Consider the following 9,936-nt stretch of genomic DNA (forward strand, 5'->3'; position numbering starts at 1 on the left):
GGCGGAGCAGTTTTGAAGACTTCATTGCCTCATTACAGAGCTGGTCGCCGCATATTATGCAGAGCGGGCTTGGTCTGTGGGAATCACCTGTCGCGATAAATCCATAGTTCAAGTAGAACTCTTGGTATTGTCTGTTAAAAGCTTTCTTTTACTTGGAAGTTGGCTTTTTTTCTGTCTCTTCACTGGGCCTTTTCCCCTTCGAAAAGAAACTTTCCAAAGACGTCTGTTTTTTACTCATTAAATACTCATTAACTGTGGGTTAAGTTGTCGGCGCTCAAGTGACGGAAATGTAACCGAGAGAACCCGGTCATTTTTCAAAATAAAAGATTTTTCAAAATAAATTATTTTTCAGACTCAGATAATAAATACAACGGAAATAATTATTTCTTGGACGGCCGGTGGCCCGGTACCAATTGATCCACGGACCGGTACCGGTCCACGGCACAGTGGTTGGGGACCACTGTTGTAGATGTCATCCTGATCTGCTGAAGGATTTGAGCACAGCATAGACTCATTGATAAATATGTGTATGGTGGAGGTCATTGTTTCAGAGCAGAATGAGAACATGTGAGTGCTTTGCTTCGTTTGTACTCCATGTAGTTCAACAGCAGTCTCCTTGCAGGACTTCACAAAATTGTTGATATGACAGAAAAGTTTCATTCAATTAAACAACAATCCAACTCCAGCTGCTCCAAACCGCACAGACATCACACGTACACACAACTAGTGAAGGGACTTTCAACTTCTTTGTGGGATCTAAATATTTTGGGTCCATTCTTTTCAAAGATTCAAAAGAGAGTCTTTTGAATGGCTCTTTTACATTTTTTCTTTATTTTTTGCTATGACAAAAGCTAAAAGGAGGGTCTAAGGACAGTTCTGGGACAGTTATCCATTCCTTATACCAGGGTCAGTGACAATTCCAATGGGTAACTGTTGTGCATTAATTCTACATAACGCACAAGTAGTTCAGGCAACAGTTAAATCACATTCTATATCACTGCTCTGCATCACCATGACATCTCAAAAGAGCCGACTCGTTTACGAACTTCACATCGCTATAAATAACACAAACTTGTCACGTACAATTTGTAAATAGCACTTAGTCCCTACAAGCCATGTCATGTTATGCCTTGCTATGTTATGATACTGTATATGAGTTGTCCTCTGTTTGTCCTATTTCAATGTAAATGAATAAAAAAGAAACAAAATTAGACAGCAAAGCCATTGGTTCAATAAAAGCTACACTTTTTTCAGTAATAAATCCATGTATGAATATATGTAATCTCATTTTGGTTAGTTTTACCTGGACCTGAGGTTTTGGGCTCACTTCCTGTCACATGACCTGGGGTTGTAGTCTTCACTGGCTCTAATACAGCTGTAGTCACATGGGGCTGGGGCACTGGTGCATTCTTTATGAAAGCTAAAATGACATGTTTGTTTTATATATATTCATGTTTTTAATACACCTCTAATCATTTTTGAATTGGACCTACCGCTCATGTCGTATCCATCACTGCGAGGGGATTTGTCTCCATTTTCTAAACTGTCATCACAACTGATTTCTTTTGACTTCAAAGTAGTAAGATCTCTCCACAAAGCATCTAAAGAGGTGGAAATATAGCAAAGACGTCTGCTGTCTGTCATTTTTACCTCAACATTTTTTGTGAGGAATGGGTGCAGTGATTCTCCGTAGTACAGGTGACACATTGTTTGGGACTTTGCAGATCCAAGCAGCGAGCAGAAAATGCCAACCAGGTCATTATGAACTTCAACACTAACGTCTGGTTTCGGACCTAGAATGTAATGGTTCCAAAACAGTTAGTAAATAGAAAGGAGTTGTTTTTGCTTGAAATAGGAAATGAAAATATAGGACATAAATTAAAATGGAGTAATCCATCTTTCTTACAGAAATATCCTCAACCCCTTGGAATAAGGCAACAGCAGGTCAATTAAATACTAATGAGGTACTTCACAATGCTGAAGGTGACACTGCCAATATACAGTCATTTGGTAAATGGCTGTGGTATAAGTGGATTAAACAACAAGGAACCATGCATTTTGCAGTTTTAACACATGGCTCCTCGTTGTTTAATGCTTACTCGTTTCCTGTGAATGTTGGTTAATCTACTTGTGTGTTATTGAACAATGACTGTTTCATTGATTTTCTAACTTTCTGTTGGTTAAATCAATAAATCAGAAATGCATGGATCTGAAACTGTTAAATAGTGGCATAGAAAACGCACTTACTCTGAATGGTGACAGTTTGTTCACTGCTGTAGAGAGAATTGGTCCATTTCCCATTGATTGTGTAAAAACACTGGACTTTAACTTGAGCAGGAGGACTCTGGTCCTTCAGCAGATCTGATCCTCTCACAGTCTGGACACAGGGGGAGCTGCTCTGGATGACTCCATTTAAAATAAAGGAGCACAGAGACTCAGAGGCAAAGTCTGGAGGCTGACAGTGCAGAGTAACTGAGTCTGTCTCTGTGATCACTTCTACTGACAAAGAGGGACGAGCCAGGTCTGTGGAGGTCAGACAATATAATCAGGGCTAAGTGAAGTCAGTATTTCTTTTTTCAATGATGGGACCCATGTTCATTTTAATCTTAGGATTATAGTCCCATGTAATTTGTGTACCCATTTATTTAATATAGATGACTATTGTAGTTTTGTTTTTTAGCCCTAAACATTTACATATGTTTAAATGTATTAAAAAAACAAAACATTGTTAAAACAAAAAGCTCTTTTAATTAAACATTTTAGCATTAACAAAAAATAAATAAATGTCAGCATAAATAACATGGGAGTTGGGCTCACAGTGTCCAAGCATTGGACCGAGACATTTCCTCTGTTGTAGTTTTCTTCATAAAGTGTAGATCTACTAAGTGGCTGCAGCCAGTTTGTCACAAGGAGCTGTGCAGAGGAGCTGCATCATCTGTGCAGCCTTAAAGTTAGTTTTAGGCAACATAACCTAACTCCACTTTTATGAATGTGATTATGAGTGTATTGGCACTGAAATCTTTCAAATGTTATCATGTGTTAAGTGAAAGTGGAAGTTGGTTTAGACCTTCTCAAACTGTGGGTGAGAATCCAAGACTAAATTCCCTTAAACAATGAAATATGGACAGTTATAGGCAACCAATTTAAAGATGATGATTTTTAAGAATACAAGGTAACTCAAGTGTAACTCCGTACAGTTTATCCGGTAACGCTAAACCTCCCGCACAAGCTCAGGCGTGTATAAATAAATGTACTACTTTTTTTGAACTGTAACTAGTAATGGATACTGTATACCAGGGGTCAGGAACCTTTTTAGCTGAGAGAGCCATAAAAGTCACACATTTTAAAATGTATTTCCGTGAGAGCCATACGATATTTTTTTACTCTGAATACAACTAAATGTGTGAATTTTTAAATAAGACCAACAATTTTAGAGTATAAGAAGTCTCTGAATGTATTATTAATATATATTTTTTTTAATAACATCATTATACTGAATCTATCCAATACATAAAATACTTCTTACCATTAATGTGACCATGGCGCTCCATCGGTACACACTGAAATAAGGTTTTCCATCTGTAGATTTTGAAAAACAGCAAGATTTTCCTCTGTCACTGTGTCACCAGCAGCATCACACTGAACTGGGATAAATAGCTTACGTCTGTTGACTCATCCAAAGCGAAGGAAATATAAGTCGCTGCATTTATATCCTGCACTTGTTTTTCTTTCACTTGATTTACCATCATGATGGCATGTGTTTTATTCATTTATCTTATCTTTATACGTAACGTCATCAAAAAGTGCATTAGTGGTCCCTGCTCCTTCTTCTGTCTATTCCTGCTGAAATGTACGGTACACAGCATCTTTTTTTTTTTTCACCATCTTCTCTGCAAGACTGTGATTAAACGGAGGGAAGTTTACTTCTTTACCTCACAATAGCCTGTGTTGACTACCACATATAATCCAATAAAAACAGAGGTGTTGGACTCTCCCAGTTCCCAAAGGACAGATGTGATTGGTCCTGAACACGTACAGTAAAATATTAATGTATGGATTAAAATGCACAATAATTTATTTGTTTTTCATGATTATTTTTAACACTATGATTTCTGTAATGTTTTACTTAAATATCAGCAAATTTATTCATTAATTATTGTGTTATCAAATGTCAGCTAAGATTTATCTGAGAGCCAGATGCAGTCATCAAAAGAGCCATGTCTGGCTCACGAGCCATAGGTTCACGACCCCTGCTGTATACCAATTTCAGACAGTTCAAAATGAGTTTAAGCCTAAATGTCTTTCCAAAATACCCAAAGTAGTAAGTACTGTGGTTATAGCATGGATCAGACAATAAACTTACAATTGGGTAAACACGTATAATATTATAAGATAAATTACTTCATAATTCCTCAATAAATGTTTTATTACGTTTGTGGGAAATTTGGTTCTTACATTTGTGGTAGAGAATTTTTATTACATTTGTGGGTTTATTACATTGTTCACCGTACATCTCCATCTCAAAGCCATTAATCAGGAGTTAAAGAAGTATTTTTGTTCGGAAAGACAATCCTTCCTTGAACAGGAATGGGGGCCTTAAACATCATCTCTCCCTCATCTACAAGTCCTTTCACTGACCCAAAGCAAACAAAGGAAACAAAGAGAACAACAAATCTAGCCTGGTTGCCAGTAGACGTGAAAACACTCACTAAGAGGTGTATGAATATGTTAAGTGTGACTCAGAAACACTGCACACTTATTGTAGCTCAATAGACTTAGCTCATATACAGAAACTGTAAACAATATGTGTTTTGAGTTTCAGGTTAACCCTTCAGTGCAGTGTCCACCAGCAATTTGACCAGAACTGAAGAAGTGGCTTGGATGAGCAGCAAAACGTCTTCACTCCTGCAACTTTTTGTCCAATTTACACATTTAACGTTTGGCTTTTACTTTTCTTACTTAGAGTGGAGTCACCATGGAAACTTAGTCTGGTGATATCATCTGCTTGACTCCATGAACATAAATATATTTAATGCTATAATGTGGAACATTCTACTCAAAGAAAACCCACTTACTCTGAATGGTGACAGTTTGTTCACTGCTGTGGGGAGAATTGGTCCATTTCCCATTGATTGTGTAAAAACACTGGACTTTAACTTGAGCAGGAGGACTCTGGTCCTTCAGCAGATCTGATCCTCTCACAGTCTGGACACAGGGGGAGCTGCTCTGGACGACTCCATTTAAAATAAAGGAGCACAGAGACTGAGAGGCAAAGGCTGGAGGCTGACAGTGCAGAGTAACTGAGTCTGTCTCTGTGATCACTGATGGTTCTACAGACAAAGAGGGACGAGCCAGGTCTGTGGAGGGAACACAATGCTGTCAGGGCAGCGAGACATGACAGTAAAAAACAAATTGTGATGTGTTGATCTGCTGTTTTAGTCATATCATAATATAATGATGTAGAGCATCTGTTAAATGCAGCAAAACTATCAAACACAGACACTTCCCCTTTGAACAGACTTTGAAATTCTCCAGACTGACTCAGAGAAGAAGCAGGAAGTCACCTCTTAAGACGTGGTGGAAAAAGTACTCAATTTTGTTACTTAAGTAAAAGTAAAGATACTGGACCAAATAAATACTCAAGTAAAAATAAATGTATCACATAAAAAAATCTGCTTAAGTAAGTAAAAGTATTAAAGTACCTGTTTAAAATGTATTTAAGGTTATGTAAAAAGTAAAAGTATTTTGAGATCTACTTTACCTTCAGATGTAGTGATTTTGATAAAAAATTTGTGCTGAATTTTGTTCAACAGAAAAAAAATAGAGACTCGATTTTTATCCATATATTTTTGTTTGATCAAATTATGAACATGTTAAAAATAAACCCCTCAGCTTTTTCAGCAGGTCTCAAACTATAATAAGAAACACTTTACTTTTCAGTCCTGTTCAAAAAATGGAGTAGAGTCAGAAGTACAGATACCTGCTCTCAAATGTCGTGATGTATAAGTAAAAAGTATCCACTCAAAATGTACTTAAGTAAAGTACAGAAACCTAAAATTTAGGTACAGTACTTTACTACTTTTACTTTGTTACGTTCCATCACTGCTCTGAAGACATTATAAATATTGTGACTGTACATGGATAATGATGAAATTAATCTAAAGTTTTATTGCACTGTGTAACTTTTCTGTTGGAGAGTCTGCCACCTGCTTGTCTCTATGGAGATGCTCTTACTTTGAATGAAATATTGCACAGTATGGCATTATATAGCTTACATAACTTTGCATTTACTTACAGGTGTTTTTGTTGCTGAAAAAAACTTGAAAATCTTGCATTCTTACTGTGAGCAGGTCAGCTCTACACAGATCTGACCTATAACTTGGTCTGGTGGCATCATCTGCTTCTCTCCATGAGGTTTAATGCCATACTGTGGAACATACCAAGCAAAGCAACAAAATCTGCATGGAGACAACTGGGCGGCAGACCCTCCTCCAGAAATGTTTCACAGTGTACCTTTAAATGTACCTTCTGTAAAAATCATCTTGAAAACCTGCACTTACCTCTAATGTGGACAATGATCTTGTTACTTTGTCGAGATGAGCCTGATTTTGTAACGTACAGACATGTTACTGTCACGTCGGCTGGAGAGCGCTTGTTCACTAAAGACCGCAGCTTCTGTCCACTCAGTGTGTGCTGACAGGGGAATGTTTTGTATTGTGAATAATCAAAACTGAAGTAGCACTGAGAGTCTTTAAATATAGTGTGACACTTTAAGTGAACCCGGTCTGAATCGATAATAAGCTCTGGCTCCACGGTCAGTGTAGGAGCTAAAAGAACTGTGTCACAAACAGAAGAAATATGTCATTAAATGTCATTCTTCTTAAAGAGTTAAATAAAGAGTTTACCTTGTCCTTTGACGACAAAATGGACACCTGTAGAGTTGATGGAATGTTAGTATGTACTGTACATTTCAACTGGTAAAGACCTTTTGAAATAAAACCCTGTTTAAAGTGTTTGATTGTTATTTTATTCTGATTTCTGGACTTTATTGTCCCTGTAGAGAAATTTGACTTTTCAACCAGTGTCTGAGGGCAGTGTGTCAGGAGCAGAGGGCGACCTATGGACCTTAATATCTCCAGGTCTTTAATCTGAGTCTGAATTATTATTCTCCTGGACATGTTTTGTGTTACTTATCATCATTGTAAGGTTTAGGTTTGTGTGTTTCTGTTTCTCCTGTTTTATATCATCTCTATTCAACTTCATTCATAATATTTTAACCAGTGTTGTACATGTTTGTAGATTACTAATGATTGTGATTGTGACGCCTTTGGAGTTGAATAATGGCACCAATTTCTGAAGCTATTGTGAAAGAATAATTTCACTTTTGTTTACTTACACTGGCAGAGATGTGAAACTTTGTGCCTGTTTAGTTTCTTGTGGGTTGCCTTGTGTGTTTATGTGTCATTATAGTTAACTGAGCTGGAGGACGAGTAACAATTCTATTGTGATTTTCACAAAGTTGTGCATTATTCACCTCCAAAGGCATAATTGTTGTCAGAAGTATCTTATGGCATCTTATGACTTTGTCTTTTCAACTGAAGAAGGTCTCTAACAAATATTGATAAAGTTTAAAGTTCATACATTTTAATTTGTGATATTTTCATTCAAAAACGGTGCATATAAATGCCCTCGCCATCCATCTGACACAATGACATCATATTTATATTAGAGTTGTTTGTTGTTGTTGTTTTTTTTTTTGTTTTTTTTTACCATTATTTCCAAAAAGAGTAAAGTCAACACATTTAGTGGGCTGTAAGATCCAGGCCACAGTTATTTACGACAACTATCAATGACATAAATGTGCACTCACTGATGAAGAGGATGAGCAGATGTCCGTCCATGGCGCAGGTGACACTTCAGACTCAAAGTGTCATAATGAACTCTGCTCAGGGTTTGAAGAATGAGGAAGTGAGAGCGACCACCGCAGTCTGAAGAAGAACAATATATGTAGGACCTGAACAGTGATGATTACATCTAATTTTAGAGGTATAAGTTTTGCAGCTTTTCTGGTAAACTGTCTGTCACCTGCATGTCTCCATTTCATTGCTTTGTCTCACTTGTTACACAGTATGGCATTAAAATTATCCATCTTTATTCATTCATTTATTCAATTACATGTACATTGATAATCATGCATTTTTATTGTGAGCAAGCTTGCCTCTCCTCAGATCTAACCTGTAACTGGTAGCTTTTATCTGTGTAGATACTTTTGATCTATAATGTGTTCATCTATAATGTGTAAAAATTAAGCACAATACTGGTGTTTTAATTGCATAAGTAATCTATTAAGAAATGAACAACAAATGAGTAAAAATGCACAAATTGAGATATTTGTCGTAACAGACAATTTTATATGATTCATGGAAACAAGTTGTTTTCATTTAAACTGAAATTAAATGTAGATTAAAAAACAATTAAACAAACAAACAAATTTTTATTTTCATGCTTGTTTCATTAATCCTGTTTACAAGGTCATCTCACTCTGAGCCTCAAATGTCTGTTTCAGTTTTCATTGCTTAACCTGCAGACCCTCCTGATGCCATTTTTGTGGTTTTTGACTTTTTTTTTTTTTTTTTTTTGCTGCCATTTCCTCAGTTCTAATGTTAATGTGATTATATTTGTCACAAGTGTTAATACTTTTTCAGTTGTAGCAAAAGTGGCACAAAAAAGGCTTGGATTTCAAAAGGCTGAGATGGTGATATACTGCTAAATGAGACCTATACTATAAATCTGCAGGATTAATGAAATGTGCATCACTGAAACAAAACACAAAACACAGGCTAAAAAAGTCTATTTGAGCATAAAATAGTGTAATAATCTGATATTTTGAGTTTAGTTCAGAGTTTACACCTTTTGTTGTTCTTGTTACTGTTTATGTGTCGTTGTTTATGAAACTACTTTTGTATGTGACACTTGGTTGCTATGCCGACAAGTTGATGTTAAGTTTCTATTCGTCTGTTACTGGTCTGTTTTGGAGACTGTCAAGATCCCAGTCTGTCCCTGTGTTTTTTGTTGTCTTTCCCCCTCCCTTCTGTGTCTGTGCCGGGAGCTGGGCGGAGACTCTGGTACCACTCACTACACACCTGCAGCTCACTAGTAATCAAGCCACTACAACCTGTGGAGCACAAAGGGACTGAGGATCCAACACACTTTGAGAGAGCGTCCATGTATCCCCTGTGGTACAGTTCTGCTTGGCTCAGTCTAGTTTTATTGTGCCTATGTTCTCTGTATTCAGCTGGTTATTCTCGTTTTTCGCCAGATTCCGCTCTTTGAAACTACCCTGCACCTCAGCCTCCGACCCAGCTCACCTTGACCGGTACGAACACCCCCGCCTCTGACTCCATTACCTAAAACCGGCTCAAAGATGTCAGCCTACAACCCCGCTCTCTAGTGATGACCAACTGAAGCCTCATGAACCACCTGAGGCTTTCAGCCAATTGTACCGGTACAAGAGTCGATGCCTCGCCCAGAGTGTAATTGCTTGACTCTGCCATCTTGTGGCCATAAAAAGTGTACGCATGTCAATTGATGCACTGTCATAAAGCAAATAAAGACCTTTTTATTGAAAAAATCACACAAATAGTGCACTAATTAATTATTTTTTTTGCATGCAATCATTCTATTACAGTAAGTAAGTAGTAATTTATATTTTGAAGTATGATTTGAGTAACCTAAGTCTGGATCTCTCAACATTCTGTGTGGCAGGCAAACACTCAATGCATTTGCCACACTGAACACATGATGAAGAATGAGTAGCTCATCTTTTGAATACATGTGTTTAGTGAAAGTGATGAAACATTTTTAAAGTGAAATTGTTATTTTCATTGCAAGGTGCAAAAGTGCAAACACAATCCACCACATTTCTAAAGACTGTCT

The sequence above is a fragment of the Periophthalmus magnuspinnatus genome, chromosome 15 (assembly GCF_009829125.3).
Source record: "Periophthalmus magnuspinnatus isolate fPerMag1 chromosome 15, fPerMag1.2.pri, whole genome shotgun sequence".
Lineage (NCBI taxonomy): Eukaryota > Metazoa > Chordata > Actinopteri > Gobiiformes > Gobiidae > Periophthalmus > Periophthalmus magnuspinnatus.